This window comes from Marmota monax, unplaced genomic scaffold (assembly GCF_021218885.2).
Source record: "Marmota monax isolate L192 unplaced genomic scaffold, Marmota_monax_Labrador192_F-V1.1 WCK01_AAM20220418_F8-fsc00379, whole genome shotgun sequence".
NCBI lineage: Eukaryota > Metazoa > Chordata > Mammalia > Rodentia > Sciuridae > Marmota > Marmota monax.
Genome location: NW_026693072.1, coordinates 522,843 through 542,905, shown reverse-complemented (window position 1 = coordinate 542,905; position 20,063 = coordinate 522,843). Strand labels below are relative to the sequence as shown.

The window sequence follows — 20,063 nt, the reverse complement described above, 5'->3', positions numbered from 1 at the left end:
GAATCTCTCTCAAATACAAAAATACAAAATGGTTGCTTTAACTTATGTTTTTGTGAAACTTATAATAAGCAGAACAACCCTCAATTTAACAATCTGGATTTGAATAATTACTGTCTATGACTGCAAATGAAGTGTCAAAATGGAAACTGATGTTGAATTATATTCAATATACAAAATCAAAATAATAAATTTGGCTCTTTTTGAAGAACCATTTGATAAGGATTGATAACCACAATTTGATAACCACAGAGGAATGTGAATTTTCAGCACAATCTGACTAAACATGCAAGAGTATTGAGTATGGTTTTTAAAAATGATTTTTTCTATTAAAAAATGAACATTTATATCGCCTGAGGACCCATTCATTGACTTTCAGCAAAGTAAACTTTCTGCAAGTAGGGAGTCTGAGTTCTTGTTAAATATTATTTATAAGTTAACTTCAAAACAGTAATTATCTACTATTGTTTTTTTCTAGTTTCTGGATCAATTAAAAAATATTCTAGATTGGCAAAGCAGGCTTTTAAAACAGCAAATAAAAAAAAACAAACAAAATTGTTAACTTATACAACTATTCATCTTTACAAATTAAGACTTTCTTTTTTTAATTTGTTCTAATCAGTTATACATGACAGCAGAATGCATTTCAATTCATTGTACACAAATGGAGCACAACTTTTCATTTCTCTGGCTATACATGATGTAGGGTAATCATATATGTACCTAGGGTAATGATGTCCATCTCATTCCACCATCTTTCCCATCCCCTCCCCTCACTCCCCTCCACCCAATCCAAATTTCCTCCATTCCTCCCTTCCCTTGCCCTCCCCCTCATGGATCAGCATTCACATATCAGAGAAAACATTTGGCCTTTGGATTTGGGGGATTGGTTTATTTGGCTTAGCATGATACTCTCCAACTCCATTAATTTACCTGCAAATGCCATAATTTTATTCTCTTTTAATGCTGAATAATATACCATTGTGTGTGTGTGTGTGTGTGTGTGTGTGTGTGTGTGTATATATATATATATATAATCAATCACAGGTTCTTTATCCATTCATCTATTGAAGGGCATCTAGGTTGGTTCCACAGTTTAACTATTGTGAATTGAGTTTCTATGAACATTGATGTGGCTGCTTTACTATAGTATGCTGATTTTAAGCCTTTTGGGTATAGACTGAGGCATGGGATAGCTGGGTCAAATAGTGGTTCCATTTCAAGTTTTCTAAGGAATCTCCATACTGCTTTCCAGAGTGGTTGCACCAATTTGTAGTCTCACCAGCAATGTATGAGTGAGCCTTTTCCCCCACATCCTTGCCAACATTTATTTGTTGCTTGTTTTCTTGATAATTGCCATTTTGACTGGAGTAAGATGGAATATTAGTTTTGATTTGTATTTCTCTAGTTACTAGAGATGTTGACCTTTTTATATATTTGTTGATAGATTGTATATCTTTTTGACGAGTATCTGTTCAGTTCCTTAGCCCATTTATTGATTGGGTTGTTTGTTTTCAGTGTTAAGTTTTTTTTGAGTTCTTTGTATATCCTGGAGATTAGTGCTCTACCTGATGTGTATGGTTTCTCAAAATTTACAACAAAATAAACTGGATGTTAAGATTTATATAGCTGGCATTCAATCATAATTTTACTTTTCCATTTCTGTTGAAAAGGCATTATTTTTATTTTAATGTTAAATAAATTCTATTTTATATTGTAAAATATAATGCCATTTTCCTTCATTATTGTAGCCTTGCTGTCATATTTAGAATCCTTTCATCCCAACATTATATAAAAATTCACTCATATTTACATTTAGTACTTTTACTGACTTCAGTTTTTACATTTGAGGAAAAATACTTATTTTGAATATGTTTCATAACTGATATTGAATTCTCTGCATATTTCAGTCATGATTATGTAAAATTTGCCTATACATGGAAAATAAAAGTACTGTAGTTGTGGTAGGTGTTGGGATTATGGGAAGATTTCATATTTATTAAAATACTTTCACAATGTGCTGTGTTTTTCCTAAGGAAGGAGAAAAACATAGGAATGTAGTAGGTCCAGGCTCAAGTTCCAGTTTTTCCCTTTCCTTTCTGCATAACCTATGGAAAGTCTCCTCTCAATCTCCTTACCCAGGGAGTTGAAGGCATTTGGCCAAATGATTTCTAAAGTCTCTGATAGCTCCAATATTCTTAAATTGTACAATTTGACTGAACCATGTTAATACCTTGTCAATTCAGGTCAAAACAAAAATCATTTTGTAGTAGTTATATGTGGATTTTTAAAATATCTTTTGAATATTTTGACAAGGAACTGATATCTCTTGTTGTCTTTATACAAGCTGCTATAACAAAATACCATAGACTGAGATTGAGTGGCTTATTTTATTAGTCAGGGTTCTCCAAATAAATAGAACCAATGGTGTATATGTGTGTGTATGTGTGTGTGTGGAGAGAGAGAGAGAGAGAGAGAGAGAGAGAGAGAGAGAGAGCGAGAGAGATTTGTTACAGGAATTGGTTGGTATTATTATAGAGACTGAGATGTCTTACTATCTTCTGTCTGCAAGCCAGGGACCCAGGAAAGCTAATGGTGCAATTTGGTCTGAGTTCAAAAGCTTCAGAACCAGAGTATCTTATTATGTAATTTCCAATATGATTCCAAAGGCCTGAGAACTGTCATCTGGGGTAAACTGATATGTCAGAGTTGAAAGGCCTGAGCAGCAGCAGCTCTGACATCCAAAAGGAGGAGCAGATGAATGTTACATATCAGGAAAAGGGGCAGAGAATTTCCCCTTCCTCTATAGTTGTATTTTATTTGGGAACTCAACAGATTGGATAATGCCCACCCACATTGGTCAGGGTGGATCTTCTTAGTGTACTGATTGAGATGGTAATCTTTCCAAGAAACACCTTTGAGACACCCCAAAATCATGTTTTACTAGGTATCAGGCATTTCTTAGTCTTATCATGTTGATACACAAAATTTATCATCATACTTATGAAAAATACAAATATACTTCTCACCGTTTTAGAGGCTGTAAAATCTAAAATCAAGGTACCAAAAGATTTGGAGTCTGGTGATATCCTGCTTCCTGGTTCATAATTCACTGTGTCTTGATATTATGGAAATAGCAAAGGAGATGTCTTGGGTTTCTTTTATAGGAATACTGATTCCACCCATGAGGACTCTACCCATACTATCTGATTACCTCCCAAAGCCCTACCTCCTAATATCAATCCTTGAGATTAGGATTTCAACATGTGAATTGTAGAGGGTACAAACATGCATACCATATCTCCAATCTTGCTTCTAAAGCAAGACTGACATTAGAAGATAGACATTAGAAAATGTGATAGCAATGAGGACAATTGGTTATTTGACCAGTTTTAGGAACATTAACCATGTGCAGAATTCATATATTTGCTACAATTTGTAGAATGGGCTCTAGAGAAATGTCTGAGCAAGCATAGGAACTAAAGTATACACAATACTGCCCTCTCCTCCTCATTCTTTCCCCAAGCAATGATTCAAGGCCTAGATATGAAGAGTCCATTATATTTGTTCAAAGTACATTACTTTTAAGTGCATCTGCTTCTCACCTGTAACTTGCTACTATATCTTCTTACCTCTTCGGTTAAAGAGTACAAAATTGAAGTTGTTGAAAACACCACAGTGCCCTTACAGTAACTGAATTTTCTGCTCTGAGTTGGAAACATAGAGCAGTATTAAATGGAACATGCCAAGATGCTAAGGCAGCATGAGGGACACCATCTGTCACAATATTTTTCTAGTTAATTTAAGTAAGCAAAAGATTAAAAATATGTTTTCTTAGTCCTTGCATCTTCATAGAGGAAATCTATTAAAGTGGGATCTGTGATGTCTGCCATTCCCCTATCTTTCTCCCCAAGTTACCAGCCTTTAATAGAGATTATGAATCATTTGGGAAGAGAAAGGGGGTTGTAGGAAGGAAGATATCAGAAAAATGATAGAAGTCTTTGTTGACTGGTGCTGTAACAAATTACGATGAGCTTAGTGTCTTATGTAACACAGATTTTCATTACAGTTCCATAGGTTAGAAAGCTGAAATGGGTCTTACTGGGCTAAATTTAAGGTGTCTACAGTGCTAAATTCTTTTTTGGAAACTCTAGCCTCTAAATTTTCTAATGGATTTAAAATAGTGTTTCCTTGTCTTTTCCAGCTTTCAGAGGCCACCCACATTTCCTTGGCTTGTGGTCCATTCCTCCATTTTCAAAGCTAGGAATTCTGCCTCTCTGACAGGGCATTATTTAAGTATATAATTAGCGTCAAGTAAGGACAGAATAGAATTTAATATGTTTAAATGAACTCTAGTGCTAAGATCATACATTTATTAAGCTCAGCAAAACATATATTTCAGGCCCATTTCAAAAGTTAATGACCAGTTTAACATTCCTTTTAAATAATATTATCTCTCCCACAACTTGTTTACCACCATAAAATTGATGGTTGTTTTTGTGTTACGTCAAACATGCATTTGTAGAATGGGTGAATTTTTTTCATCATTACAAAAGTAACACATTTATTATAGAAGTGTTTGGGAAATGTACACAAGCAAAATGAAAAAGTTAAAAATCATCATTAACCCAACATGGAGAAATAATTACTGGTAACATTTTTCTATACATGGGAATAATTTTTATGTCCTACTTCAAAAACTGTCCAAACCTGTTTAAAACCTGGGAATTGTTTCACATTTTTATGGTTTGGAAATGAGATATCCTTTATAAAAGCTTATGCAGAAATGCACGAATGTTCAGAATTGAAATGATTAGATTATGAGAGATGTAACATAATTAGTGGATTAATCCAATTTATGGATCAGTAATTTGAGAGGATTACTGTATTGTGTGGTAACTGTAGGCAGGTAGGATATGGCTAGAGGAACTAGGTCACTGGGGACATGCCTTTGGGAGGTATAGATCCTATCTCTGGCTCCTTATGCTCTCTACTTCCTGCTTGCCACGAACTGAGCAGCCTTCCTCTACCATGCCCTTCTGCCACAATGTTCTGCCTCACCTCAGGTCCAGAATTATGGAGTTGGCCAACCATTGACTGAACCTCTGAAACCATGAGTCCAAAATAAACTTTTCCTCCTCCAAGTTGTTCTTGTCGGTTGTTTTGGTCACAGTGACAAAAAGCTGACTAACACATGTCATTACATATTCCTCTGCATTATAAGTGCATAGCTGTATATCATTCTATTATTAGAATGCATAAGAATTTATTTCCCCAAGGATAGACATTACCTTGTTTTGATTTTTTCCCCTATGAAAAATAATCATGTGCTGTGCAAATATCTCATTATTTTAATCAGGGTAAACTTTTGAAAGAAGAGCTCCACATTTAAAAATCAAGTGTGATTTAAATGCTGTTAAAACATCTTGCCAACCTATAACTGGAATAAGACTTAAAATCAAAGACCAAAATTTTATGCTGCCGTGACCTTTGGACATATTCAGGATGGCTTCATATAGAATAACCACAAGTTCCCTTCCCCACTGTGTTCCTGTAGGTGAGTTTTTCCATCCAAACAATCTTCTTTATCAACCAAGCCAATCAGTTTCTGCCTATCTCTTATTAATTTGTTGCAATTCCCTGGAAGTTCACAGAATTATCTAGACAAACCAATCACACTCTCCCATAGTAACCAGGGAGCATTCTTCCCTCTTGATAATATAAATCCTCCTTCCCACAGTGACTAGCATGTGTGACCCAGCATGGTATGCAGTGTCCTCCACTGAGCTGTTAGTATATGACTAATAAATTACTGGTGATCCCATCTGTGCAATTTCATGTATCATGCATTTGCCCATCTCCATACCCTAGAGTGAGTATCTGTTTCTCATCAGTGGGTGAAGAGGAGGCATTTGAAACAACAAGTCTTGAGAAAAATTTGGTTTATTTTATGGTTGTTTTGAAGCATTTGGGATCATGAGTCCTACACAAATGTTAGAAAAGTTAGAAAATATATACTTCCAGAAAAAAGAAGCTGCTGTCCAAACACACACATTTTGGATGCAATTTCAGGGGATTCAAGGGATCCTCTTAATGATAGAGATGATTTTATGAACTTTTTTGCAACATAAAAATGCTGAATATCATTATTTGACCAGTTTTAAAATAAGTCATTTTGGCTTCCTTTCCATGTGAAATGTACAAAACTTAAAGATTCTGTTAAGATGAATGTTTTATTTTATTTTTTTTATTTTTTGGTAAATAACACTGAAAAAAAGATGGAGTGTGATGACACGCACTACAATTTCTGTATGTCTCGTTCATGTCAGGGCCCATGTCAGGCGCTGTGTAAGTAATATCTTATTTAATCTTGCAAGCTTATAAGGATGATGAATATAGATTACCTACTACATAATAGGTGTTGCATTAAGAGGCTATGGAGTGCAGTAGAATTTTCATTTTTGCAATTGAGAGACCTGGATTTGAATATTGATTTTTCTGCAAATTAATATTAGATGATTTACATAACCTCTCCCTGTTTCAGTTTTCTCATCAGTAAAATGGAAATAACAACAATAATAAGAGTTCTTTTTCATAGTTTATGCATATTAAAATTAATTACTGATAAGCTTCAGTAAGTTTTCAATATCACCATTTCTCCTTGCAGATGTCAAAACTGATCCAGAGAAATCTCCTCCCTGAATGTCACATAGCTAGTAATTTATCAAGGTCATAAAATTTATATCAATATCTGACTCAAGTTAAAGATGATACTATAAAAATTATGATTAGTTCATTTTTGAGAATGTGAACAGTTTTATGAAATGTCTTAGCATACCAACATCCATCAACAAAATGAAAGCTTGGGACTGGGGACTAGAGACACCACATTTGAGGTACAGCTGTAACTGTAACATCTTGTGAATTCTCAGGGAGCAGAGATTCAATAGGAAACCATTTAGGAAATCTAAGCTGACAACTTATTCTCTTCTTCTATAGTGTTATCCCATAGAGGGTTCCTCTGCAGTGACATAATTGCATACTTATGGATATCTTCTGTATTTCAGACACAAATTTTGCTTATGTTTTCTCATTTGAGTCCTTTTACTAAAGAGGTATACTTACCCCATTTTATATGTGATGAAATTGAGGATCTGAGTAGTTAGAGTTACTGAAAACCAGCAAAATCTGGAATGCAACCTAGGACTGGCTGGAGAATAAGGTGAATTCATAATAACAGCTATTGTAATTATCAAGTGTTGAGTGCTTATTACATACTAGGCATTATGCTGAGCATTTTATGTATGGCATCTCATGTTATCCTCACCTGATGCAGAGGATATGGCTATTACTGTCAGCCCCTTAACAAAGCACAAATGAAGGTTCAAAGAAACAATGTAAATTGTTCAGCCAAGATCACACAACTAAGGAAGCAGTTGAGCTCATTTTCAAACTCGAAGATTCTTACCCCCCAAATTTAGTATGGGTGAGGACAGAGATGATTTGAACTTCAAGAGGAGGAAAATTTGTTTAATAATATCAAGTCGATTTTTCTATTGCACAAGTGATCTTATTTCAAGCAATTCAAATTTCTGTCACTAACAAAAGTAAATATCTCTTATAAATAAAACCAAGAACAATTTACTATTTTACCTATTTTTGCTAGAAAAATGCTATAGAAATAATTGGCTAAATATGTTTTTGGTTAATTTTTAATGTTATATGAAATATAGTTCATGCAGAAACATATCTGAGTACACTGAGTCATGGATAATTATAAATAGACCACCTGTGTAACCAGCAATTGCAAAATTTAAAAAGAACACCATCAGCACTGTGAAGCCCCTAAGAGACCATTCTAGTCATGTTCCTCTTTTGTCTTTGTACCCACTATTTTGACTTTGCAAAATGCCTGCACATATCTTTTGCCCATTTTTACTCACTTATATTTGGAAACATTATATATTTTAGATATGAATACCTTGCTGGCTATATGTGTTGAAAATATCTTTATACATTTTATAACTTGTCTAATGTGTATTTTGTTGGAGTTTTAAAATTCAAGGTAGGTTTTATTTTATTTTTATAAAAGTCATGGAACTTTGATGTAAGTTAAACCTGAAAGAATGATCATTTATTCTTGATGCCTTTTGTGTCTGATTTAAAGACCTTTCCATATGTGTTGTTCTTTTATATTATTCTTGGAAATATTTGTTTGCCTTTTTACACTTAGATCTATAGCTGCTTGGAGGTCATTATACAGGGTAAGGTAGAAGTTCAGCTTCACTTTTATTTTTTCATAGGGATACTCAGTTGTTTCAGTGATATTTACTGGAGATTATCCTTTCCCCACCTTTGCAGCAAATTGTTAGTGTTTTTCTGTGTGTGTATGTGTGTTTATTCATGGACTCCATTTTCTCCTTCCCATTGTTCTCCTTATCTATATAAACACCACTTATTTTCATTACTAATATTTAAATAACACTTTATATTTAGTGGAGCAAGACCTTTCACCTTGTTTTTATTCAAGGTGTCTTGGCTTTTATTAGTTTGGCAGATTTCCATATAACTTTTAGAATCAGCTTGTCAATTTCACATATACACACAAAATCTGAATGATAAAATGAATTGTACAAACAAGGCTACTTGCTTACATGAACAATTTAACTCTGATCACTTTTTATTTATTTATTTTTATTTTATTATATATTATAGTGGAATGTATTACAATTCATATTACACATATGCCATAATTATATTCCCTTTTACTGCTGAGTAATATTCCATTGTGTATTTGTGCCACATTTTTTATCCATTCATCTACTGAAGGGCATCTAGGTTGGTTCCACAGTTTAGTTATTGTGAATTGTGCTGCTATAAACATTGATGTGGCTGTGTCCCTGTAGTATGCTGGTTTTAAGTCCTTTGGGTATAGACCAAGGAGTGGGATAGCTGGGTCAAATGGTAGTTCCATTCCCAATTTTCCAAGGAATCTCCATACTGCTTTCCATATTGGCTGCATCAATTTTCAGTCCCACCAACAGTGTATGAGTGTCTAGTCACTTTTTAATTGTATGGGTTAAAAACCAAACTACTGGTTTGAGATAGTTGTGTTGAAAATTTGAAAGTAAGGACATTGTAATGGAAATCATATTATGAGATTTGTTCACCTTGGAAAAACATCCTATGATTGATGTTGAGTGACTATTTCCTTATGTAAATTATTAAACTTAATTTTTCAGTGGACAAAGAACACTGATTTTTCTGTAAAGGGAATCTGGTCAAATCTAAGAGGTCTGCTCTGTGCTAGGTTTACTCTGACCTGACATATATGATGTGCATTTTCACTGCTCAGAATTAGTGTAAGTTTTTCAGTGAGATGGTCATTAAAAATGGCTTGAGGAGGACTGGGGTTGTGCTCAGTGGGAGAGCACTTGACTAGCATGTGTGAGATACTGTATTTGATTCTCAGCACCACATATAAATAAATGAATAAAATAAAAGTCCATCAACATCTAAATTTTTTTTAATTAGCTTGAGGGGATGGGGATCTAGCTCAGTTGAAAGAGTGCTTGCCTCGCATGTACAAGGCCCTGGGTTCAATCTCCAGCACCACACACAAAAGAAAAATTGTTTCAGAGGTAAAGAAAATCTGAAGACTATAATTAGATATCCAATAGTTAATTATGTAGTAATTGTGGGGGACACAGTGGTAAGAAAAAGAGCTACAGACAATTCCAGGTAAGAGAGTTTTCATTAATAGCCACATTTAATTTGTGAATGTGATTACATAGTACATGTTATCTATATGATTTACTATTACAAGAAATTTTCAGAAATAGTACTATTCTAATTTTCCAAGACTATATTCTAATGGAGTGTGAACCAGGGATTTCAGAGTTGAAGAGGTGAGGAAACTGAACCTCAGGAAGTGATGTACAGTCTGCATCTCTTCTGGACACAACTCACTTTTCTCTGTGTGAGATAAGGTGAAGGGAATCAGATACTGTCTAGTCTTGTCATCTCACTATAAGTTTCAAAAATAATCAGCTTGGAAGTATCAGGGTAAAAGGTTCTAGGATAGGAAGAGTCTTCAAGACTTTTAACATTAATGAGTGAGTCAACCCTGAGTTGTGGAGTGACCTTTTTCCATCCAAGAGCAAGATCACTATTACAGGATGCTCAGTTTTGAATGTTAATATTGGAATGTTATTTTTTCTATTTATTTGATTTTATATGTCCATTTTTAAATTTGTTCTAGTTAGTTATACATGACAGTAGAATGCATTTTGATACATCACACATAAATGGAGTATAACTTCTCATTCTTCTGGTACATGTACAATCATATCCATCATGTAGTCATATATGTACACAGGGCAATAACATCTGATTCATTCTAATATCTTTCCTACCCCAAGCTCTCTCCCCTCCCTTCACTCTTCTCTGTCTAATCCAAAGTATCTCTATTCTTCCCTAGTTCCCGTATTGTGAATTAACATCTGCATATCAGAGAAAACATTTGGCCTTTGGTGTTTTGGGATTGGTTTATTTCACTTAGCATGCTATTTTCCAGCTCCATCCATTTACCGGCAGATGCCATAATTTCATTCTTCTTTAAGGCTTGTGTTTATATGCCACATTTTCTTTATCCATTTATCTGTTGAAGGGCATCTAGGTTGGTTCATAGTTTAGTTATTGTGAGTTGAGCTCCTTTAAACCTTGTGTGGGTGTATCATTGTAGTATTCTTATTTTAAGTCCTTTGGGTATAGACCAATGTGTGGGATAGCTGGGTCAAATGGTGGTTCCATTCCAAGTTTTGTAAGAAATCTCCATACTGCTTTCCAGAGTGGTTGCACCAATTTGCAGTCCCCCAACAAGGTATGAGTATACCTTTTCTCCCACATAATTGCCAACATTTATTGTTGCTTGTATTCCTGATAACTGCCATTCTGACTGGATTGAGATAATATGTTAGAGTACTTTTGATTTGCATTCCTCTAATTGCTAGAGATGTTGAACATTTTTTCATATATTTGATGATGGATTGTATATCTTCTATGAAGTATCTGTTCAGTTCCATAGGCCATTTATTGATTGGGTTATCTGTGGTTATTTTTTTCTGTTAAGTTTTTTGGGTTCTTTATATGTCCTGGAGATTTATGCTCTATCTGATGTGCATGTTGTAAAGATGTTCTCCTATATTTAGCTTGAATCCATCCCATTTATTGATTCTTGATTTTGTTTCTTGTGCTTTTGGAGTCTTGTTAAGGAAGTCAGGTCCTAAGCCAACAGGAGGAAGATTTGGGCCTACTTTTTCTTCTAGTAGGTGCAGGGTATCTGATATAACTCCTAGGTCCTTGATCCACTTTAAGTTGAGTGTTGTGCAGAGTATGAGATAGGGACTTAATTCCATTTTGCTGCATATGGATTTCCAGTTTTCCCAGCACCATTTGTTGAAGAGGCTATCTTCACTGTATGTTTTTGGTGCCTTTGTCTAGTATGAGATGACTGTACTTATGTGGCTTTGTCTCTGTCTTGTATACTACAAAGGTATCATATCAGAAATGGCATGGTATTGGCACCAAAATAGACATGTAGTCCAATGGTTCAGATTTTAACATTTTGAAAAGCAAGATTCCCTTTTTTTTGTTTTCTATCAAATATGTAATACTTACTCTTGTTTCAATTTTCTTCCAGATCACATTTGGAATATTGTTGTAAATTTCCAAAGAATCTTGATGGTATTATTATTAGAAATAATTTAAATCTGCACATTATTTGAGTAAGTATTGCCACCTTCCTTATAGTCGCTCATTCCATTCAGAGACATTGTTCATTTCTCCATGTTCAAATTGTTTGTATTTCTCAGAAATATTTTATAGTTTTTTTATATGACTATCTTATATTTCCTGTTATACAATTAACAGTTTACTCAGGTCTTCTAATTTGTTATTTCTAGTTCATGGGAAAGTATTCATGTGGTATATTTATCTTGTATCTAAACATTATATGAAACTGATACTGTTTTGGGAGATATTTTGTGAAAAATAACTACTATATTTTGGCAAGAAAACCCACTAAGTCAAGGAGAAACTAACGACAATCAATAAAAGATATAAAAAAGTTATGCTATTAGGTTTTAAATCAAAGATAAGTGACTCCTAACTATACATATATGCATTTTCTCATCTCTGAACTCTGAGAAAATGTCCTGACTTATAGTACTTTTCACTTTTAAATCTCTTCTAATGAGAAGCTTTCCAAAATTCCTTTGACCTGCCCACTCTGCCCCATCCCCTTCCCTGAGCTATTGAGCTGTCTTTCAGGAACCACAGCTATCTTTTCATTTCACTGACTGACTTCTTTTTATTTGAACGCTGATTATTCCTGTTTACAGCCGTCATGAATACTTCCTGTGCCCTCTCTCTACCTGAATCAGTTTAGACTAAATTTAAGAGGGGAAAAGTGGCAATGGTCCAAATGCCCACCCTGTGTTTCTCTGCATTGGCAAAAGAGCCTGATGGGGAGGTGGAAATGTGTAATTACTGGTCTGCATTCAGCCCACAACATCCCTCCTGTCTCTGCTCTGCAGCTATTCTGTCAATCCTTACCCCTGTTCTCTGGTCCCCTTCACCGCCTCTGCCTGAGTTCCTGCACGGTTTTCTTATTACACGTTATGCTTACCAAATTCTTCAGCTTCTGTTAAAACAATCAAACAGTCTGCTGCTGATGATTTAATGCATTTTAAGTACAATATCTTTTTAAACATAAATCATTTTGAAAAGTTAAGAAGCAGTCTTTTTATAGTGACCTTGTTAAATTCTACTTTTCCTCAGCTGTCAGGCTTCAATGTGACAATTGGATCCAATCACTGAGTAACTTATCTCAAAAATATGAATTTGTCATCTTATTACAGGAGGTAGTAATTTGAAAAAAAAAGTAGCTATTTTAATTAAAATACTCTAGATGAGTATTACACACAACTTCCACAACTGATTCCTGGTAAGTTTGCATTGACATTTTATGAGAGATTCACTATTAATAAAGAAGCATGGTTTTGTTCCATGTTAATTATAGTTCATTACATGGGTTTAGAATTTTATTAAGCATCCGGGTGATTTCACAATAATCTGTGAGAGTTTTCTTTCCCCAGTTTTGTGTTTCGTTGCACTGTGACATTCTGTCTTGAAGGTGTATTTGAGTAGAGGGTATAGCCACTCCTTCTGCTGATGCTTCTGGGTCCTCAGGTTCTCCTAATGCTTGGTGAGACAGCAGAACATGGCTCATGTCTTATTGGGCCACAGGTTCAGGGACTCCTACTTCTTGCCCTTGTAGAATTTCCTGAGGTTTTCTTTCTGAGTCTGGTTAATGACAGTAAGAACACAGACAATGGATTTGTGACAAATGAGATCTTGGAGAGCTTGAACGATTCTTTGCCTGGAACTACCTCACTTTCAAGTGGTCCAGCTGTTTGAGCAGCTCCTCCTTCTCTTTGCCATGAAGGTCCCAAGCTTTAATTTGGGTATAGCTTCACACTTGGCCACTGCCAGGGATGAGATAAATAACTCTGCTAAGAGTTCTGATGAGTACTGGGGAAATACATTTTTTTTTCTGAAACAATATGTAATCCCAGAGATTTCTTCAATATCATCCTAAAGTATTAATATTGTCTTTACTTGTATAAGTGAATGCACATGTATACATGACCATACGTAATTCAAATCTAAAACTAAGTGGTAAAGTAATATTTTAACACATTTATAAAAAACACATCTTTCAGCTTTTTTACTGCATTTTCGATTAATTGGCTAAATACCAAAATTGGTGTAGCATTGTACATATTAGATTTAAACTGCTAGTCTTGATTTTCCTCACTTAAGGGTACCTAACTCTTCAAAAATTAAACTACCGATTTGGTGAAAAAGGTTGGTAGCTCCTTGCTTTTTTGTTGGGTTCCTAACATGAGATTCCATTAGGTCTTCACTAGAACTGGATGTTAAATACAGCATCCTTTACAGAGAAATCAGTATTCTTTGTCCACTGAAAAATTAAGTTTAATAATTTATATAAGGAAATAGTCACTCAACATCAATCATAGGATGTTTTTCTAAGGTGAACAAATCTCATAATATGATTTCCATTACAATGCCCTTTCAAATTTTCAACACAACTATCTCAAACCAGTAGTTTGGTTTTTAACCCATACAATTAAAAAGTGACTAGACACTCATATACTGTTGGTGGGACTGCAAATTGATGCAGCCAATATGGAAAGCAGTATGGATATTCCTTGGAAATCTGGAATTGGAACCATCATTTGACCCAGCTATCTCTCTCCTTGGTCTATACCCAAAGGACTTAAAACCAGCATACTACAGGGACACAGCCACATCAATGTTTATAGCAGCACAATTCACAATAACTAAACTGTGGAACCAACCTAGATGCCTTTCAGTGGATGAATGGATAAAAAAATGTGGCATATATACACAATGGAATATTACTCAGCATTAAAAGAGAATAAAATCATGGCATTTGCAAGTAAATGGAGGGAGTTGGAGAATATAATGCTAAGTGAAGTTAGCCAATCCCAAAAAACCAAATGCCAAATGTTTTCTCTGATATATAACAAGGCTGATTCATAGTGGGGTAGGGAGAGGGAGAATGGGAGGAATAGATGAACTCTAGATAGGGCAGAGGGGTTAGAGGGGAAGGGAGGAGGCATGGGGTTAGAAATGATGGTAGAATGTGATGATCATTATTATCCAAAGTACAAGTATGAAGACACGAATTGGTGTGAACATACTTTATATACAACCAGAGATATGAAAGGTTGTGCTCTATATATGTAATAAGAATTGTAATGCATTCCACTGTCATATATAAATAAAAAAAGAAAAAAAAAGATGGCTTTACTGAAGGAACTGAATGTATACCTTACATGTAGATAAGTTTCATCTTATATGAGAGAGAATTCAGGACATTCATTTAAACTGTATTAGTAGAAGTTTGGTTGACTATTTAAGTTGATGCATTTCAAAGTATTTAGTCTGATTAACCCTCAAAATGTAAGTATATATATCAGCAATTTTACCCAGATCCAGAATTTCATATTATAAATTTGTGCTTGAAAATAACTAGTATTGCTGAAGATATTTTGGTAAAATTTGAGTCATCATTATATAGTAACTTTAAATTTGGTTATCCATTGGCACACCAACTTCCACTTACTTCAATAATCTCATTGGTATTCTTCATTGCCTTTTTGTATGCAGCAGGTACACATGAATCTATAAACAGATGTATTTCAATAAATAATATTCTGCTGGGCATGGTAGCAAACAGCTGTAATCCCAGTGGCTAGGGAGACTGAGACAGGAAGATTGAGAATTCAAAGCTAAAAGTGAAGTGCTAAGAAAGTCAATGAGACCCTGTCTCTAAATAAAATACAAAATAGAGCTGAGGACATGGCTCAGTGGTCGAGTGCCCTGAATTCAATCCCCAGTCCCCAAAATTAAAACAAACAAAACAATATTCTCTGGAGATCAACAATTTTAATGCATATATGTCTGTCTATATGAGTTCTTTGAAGATGCTACTTATTTGTCCACTTTTTGAACCAGTGCCCTGATGGACATTCATGTTATTTCAAGTCATTTTATTACAAACAATGTTTACTGAATAACCTTGTAAAACCTCTTTGTATATGTATGTGACTATATCTGGAAAATTCTCAGCAGTTGAATTTCTGGGTTAAATGGTTGGTGGCAATTTCAATATTGATTAATACTGACAAATTCTTTTCATATAAGTTATACCAATTTGCATTCAGACCAATAATTTGAGACTATTTGTCTATACTCCAGAAAACACAATACATAATGAAGCCTTTGATATCTTCTAATCTGATAGGAAAAAGTAGTATTGAATAGTTATATCTTGCCTGTCTTTACTAATGAGTTAGGCTTAATATTTATTTTTTATGGTTCAAATCATTTAGTATTTACTTACAGTGAGTTCTTAGGAGAATTTGACTTTTATCCTCTAAAATTAGGAGTCAAGGATAGGTGCCTGACTCTGACCCAGAAGAATATAAGGGCAAGAAGAAGGCTACATTTGCCTCTGATACCAAAGCAAAGAGAGGGACTCAGTGGGGACAAAGTTCTATTCCACAATCACGGCATATTTCATGATTCCCCTGGAGCTAAGCAGATACTATAGTGGGTAGCTTGAATATATTCCACTGGAAATGACCTCTGACTAAGGGGACTGTCTGCTGCAGAGATAGTTCTAGGAGAAGAAGGTTTTATGAAGTATAATGTCAGGAAAGGAGCTGTGAAGCAGCAGAGGGAGTCAGAGAGTACATCAGCAGTAACAAGGAATTGTGCTGACACTTTGGGGAGGGATTTAGAAAGAATCTACTAATAATCTACACAAGAAAGCCAGCATTTGCATATGTCCCTTGATAGAGGATATTTGATAGCCAAGAAGAAATTTCTATCAGTAACAGAGAAGTAAGCAGACAGTTTTGTCTCTTTATTCTCTTTCTTCCTCTTCTTATTAGCTCTGGAGTTACCAAAAAATGTAGATCATGTCTCAAAGGATATTAAAGAAAGTGAACAAATAACTCCCAAGTCCACTGTATGTTATGTAGCCTGGATTCTGTCTGACCTGGGAAAGAAGAGGAGGAATTCGAAATCAGTTATGAGATGAAAGTTTTGATTTAGATTGGATTGGATTTGTAAATACAGGTAAATTAGAGTACTTCGCTAATACCTGCAAATGGCTGAAAACCTGTGAGGTGTGTCCAAGATGTTGTTCTACAAGTGAGGAAGGTAGATATTTCAGGGTGAGTTTCAGGAAAGTTATAGGGGAAAAATATTTCCTCATTTTATTCAACCAAATTCCAGCCCATGCAATATACTTGTTTATACCTGGCATAAGGGAATTCTTCCAATTTCACAATTTAACAAGAGAAAAAAAATACCTTTAGATTTTAGTTTGTGTCTGAATTGAGCCCAAATGCCATATTTAGATTTATAAAGGCCTAGTGTGTTTTAAGAAGAGATATTGCCTTCAACTCACTATACCCTGTTTCTGGCTAAATTGTCCAGATCTTTGCTCCTCCAGGTGTGGACCATAGACCAGCAACATCAGTATCACCTGGGATCTTGTTAGAAATACAGAATGTCAGTCTTAATCCCACACCTACTGAATCTACATTTTTACAAGATCCCTGGGTAATTCTTGGCACATTAAAGTCTGGAAGCATGAAGCTAGAGATGAAGAAAACCTCTTTTGTCTTTCAGCCCACTCCATAAATTTAAAGTAGAAAATAGTGGATGGAAGTAAAAGATGAGAATGTCTCATTATTGTATTGGAAAAAATTTTCAAGGTCAATGATCTGTTGTTTTCGTCATATTCAGTGTATGACTGTAACCAAAGTCAGTTTGAAATCACATTGAACTATTACTATAAGTTAAAAAATATTTTTAGACATTTGCCATATGAATTCTAAGTCTCACAACTGTTCTTTTTTATTTAAATTTGTTATATATGACAGCAGAATGCATTTTAATTCATATTACACATATACAGCATAATTTTTCATATCTTTGGTTGTACACATATTCACACCATTTGTGTCTTTATACATGTACTTAGGGTAATGATGTCCGTCTCATTCCATCATCTTTCCTACCCCCCATGCCCCCTCCCTTCCCCACCCTCCCCTTTGCCCTATCTAAAGTTCATCTAGTCTTCCCGTGTTCCCCCCAACCCCATTATGAATCAGCATCCTTAAGTCAGAGAAAATGTTCAGCATTTGTTTTTTTGGGATTGGCTATCTTCACTTAGCACTATGTTCTCCAACTCCATCCATTTACCTGCAAATGCCATAATTTCATTCCCTTTTAATGCTGAGTAATATTCCATTGCGTATATATGCCACATTTTTTTATCCATTCATTTACTGAAGGGCATCTAGGTTGGTTCCACAATTTAGCTATTGTGAATTGTGCTGCTATAAACATTGATGTGGCTGTGTCCCTGTAGTATGCTGTTTTTAAGTCCTTTGGATATAGACCAAGGAGTTATAGCTGGATCAAATGGTGGTTCCATTCCCAGTTTTCCAAGGAATCTCCATGCTGCTTTCCATATTGGCTGCACCAATTTGCAGTCCCACCAGCAATGTATGAGTGTGCCTTTTCCCCACATCCTCACCAACAATTATTGTTGTCTTCATAATAGCTGCCATTCTGACTGGAGTGAGATGAAATCTTAGAGTAGTTTTGATTTGCATTCCTCTAATTTGTAGAGATGTTGAACACTTTTTTCATATATTTGTTGATTTACAACTGTTCTTTGAGGTGAATGGCATAGAAAGGTAACTATAGTCTACAATTATTTATGTATAAAATTTTATTTATAAAACATAAAATTTAATATATATAATTTTATATATGCATATAAATACATATGATTTGTATACCTATGCACATAACATACATATGCATACTATATATTTATATATTATATACACACACACACACACACACACACATATACATATATAGTGAGAGATATGGGAGGGGATGTCTGAAGGTTCCCAATGAATATAAATGATAAAAATCTTAAGATAGAAATGTTAGTTACCTTAATTTGGTTACTATACATTGTATACATAGACTGAATTATCATCTAGTATCCCATAAATGTATACCAACATTATATGTCAATTAAATATAAAACATTTGATAATAGCTATTTCCACTTTATGGAAGAGGAAAACAAATTAAGAGAGTTTAGAAAACTTTCCTATGGTGACACAAATAAGTGGTGGAATCAGGTTTTCTACCTAGTTATTTTTGAGTCCATTATTCAACTGGAAGCATCATGAAAAGATATCAGTGAGTAAAGCTAGCTTAGACTTGGCTATTTTAACCCTTCAATTAACTAATGAGGACCTGAGGCTCAGATGTGGTGAGGGTCAACTCTTTGTGATCCTACTGTCTCAACCTCCCAAGCCGCTGGGATTACACTTGTGTACCACCCTGCCTGGCAGACTTGTAGCAATTTGACAATAGAGACTACAGTTTATTTATTTTTTCAATCCTTATCACCACTTATGTGTGGCCTGGCATGCAGATTCCAATATCCATTGAATGCATATAATTAAAATAAACCTAGTAGAGATGAATTTTATACTCAGATACTGAACGATATAATGATTCTTGCATAGTTCAATTTAGTCTCTCCTAAGTAATGTCCTCTGAAGTCCAAAGAGATAACTTAATCTTTCCCATTCCAGGACAATTTTGTAAACTTGGACTTGCTTCTGATTGGGAATGAATCCACAGAAAGTTGGGTTCTCTGTCCTGCTTTCTCTTCAGAATGGCCCCTAAGTCTAATGTGCTCACTTAAGTGTATCTAACATCTTTTATGAATCTCTTTATATCCTTTTGCTATTTTAGTCACCACTAAAGAGATCAGTTCTATACTAGCTTTTTATGTGAAACTCAATAACATCTCTCATCTTATTTATGCCAAAGTATGGACATGTCAGAAATCACTCAATCTGTGCTTGTACAGCATTGAAATGGGGAGAAACACTGCCCATGGGGCAAACTTTTGACCCATGGGGCATGGAGGTTAGTTGATAATTACTTCCTCCTTTCTTCTATGGAAAATAACATTTCATATGGTTTCTTGGGCACTTGATGAGGCTGAGCAGCCACTTGTCTTCTGTAGTGGTTTAGTCAATAATATATTTTTATTTTAGTTCTTTTCCCTTCCCTGCTTCATTCCCCTGTATCCTTGATCCCTGGGATTGTGCAAGTTTTTGTGTTAGACTATCCTTCCTGGGTGTTTGGGCAAAAACACTTGGTAGGGTGGATTATCAGGTTTTAGGAAGGTGTCTGCCCTTGCTGTTCTGTCCTGAAATGTTCTTGTCCTGTTTTTAGTCACCTTCACTCCTCTGTGTTGTTCCTGCTGATGTATTTTACTCCCAACTAATTCTAGACTTAAAGTTCCATCATGTCTGCAGGGCTTGACCTTTTATTTA

General features: G+C 34.9%; 1 pseudogene; it reads right to left on the bottom strand.

Moving 5' to 3' along the window:
* Positions 1–13,092: 13,092 nt before the first annotated feature.
* The window catches only part of LOC124098964 (large ribosomal subunit protein uL29-like), a 49,987-nt pseudogene continuing 43,016 nt past the window's right edge, over positions 13,093–20,063 (bottom strand).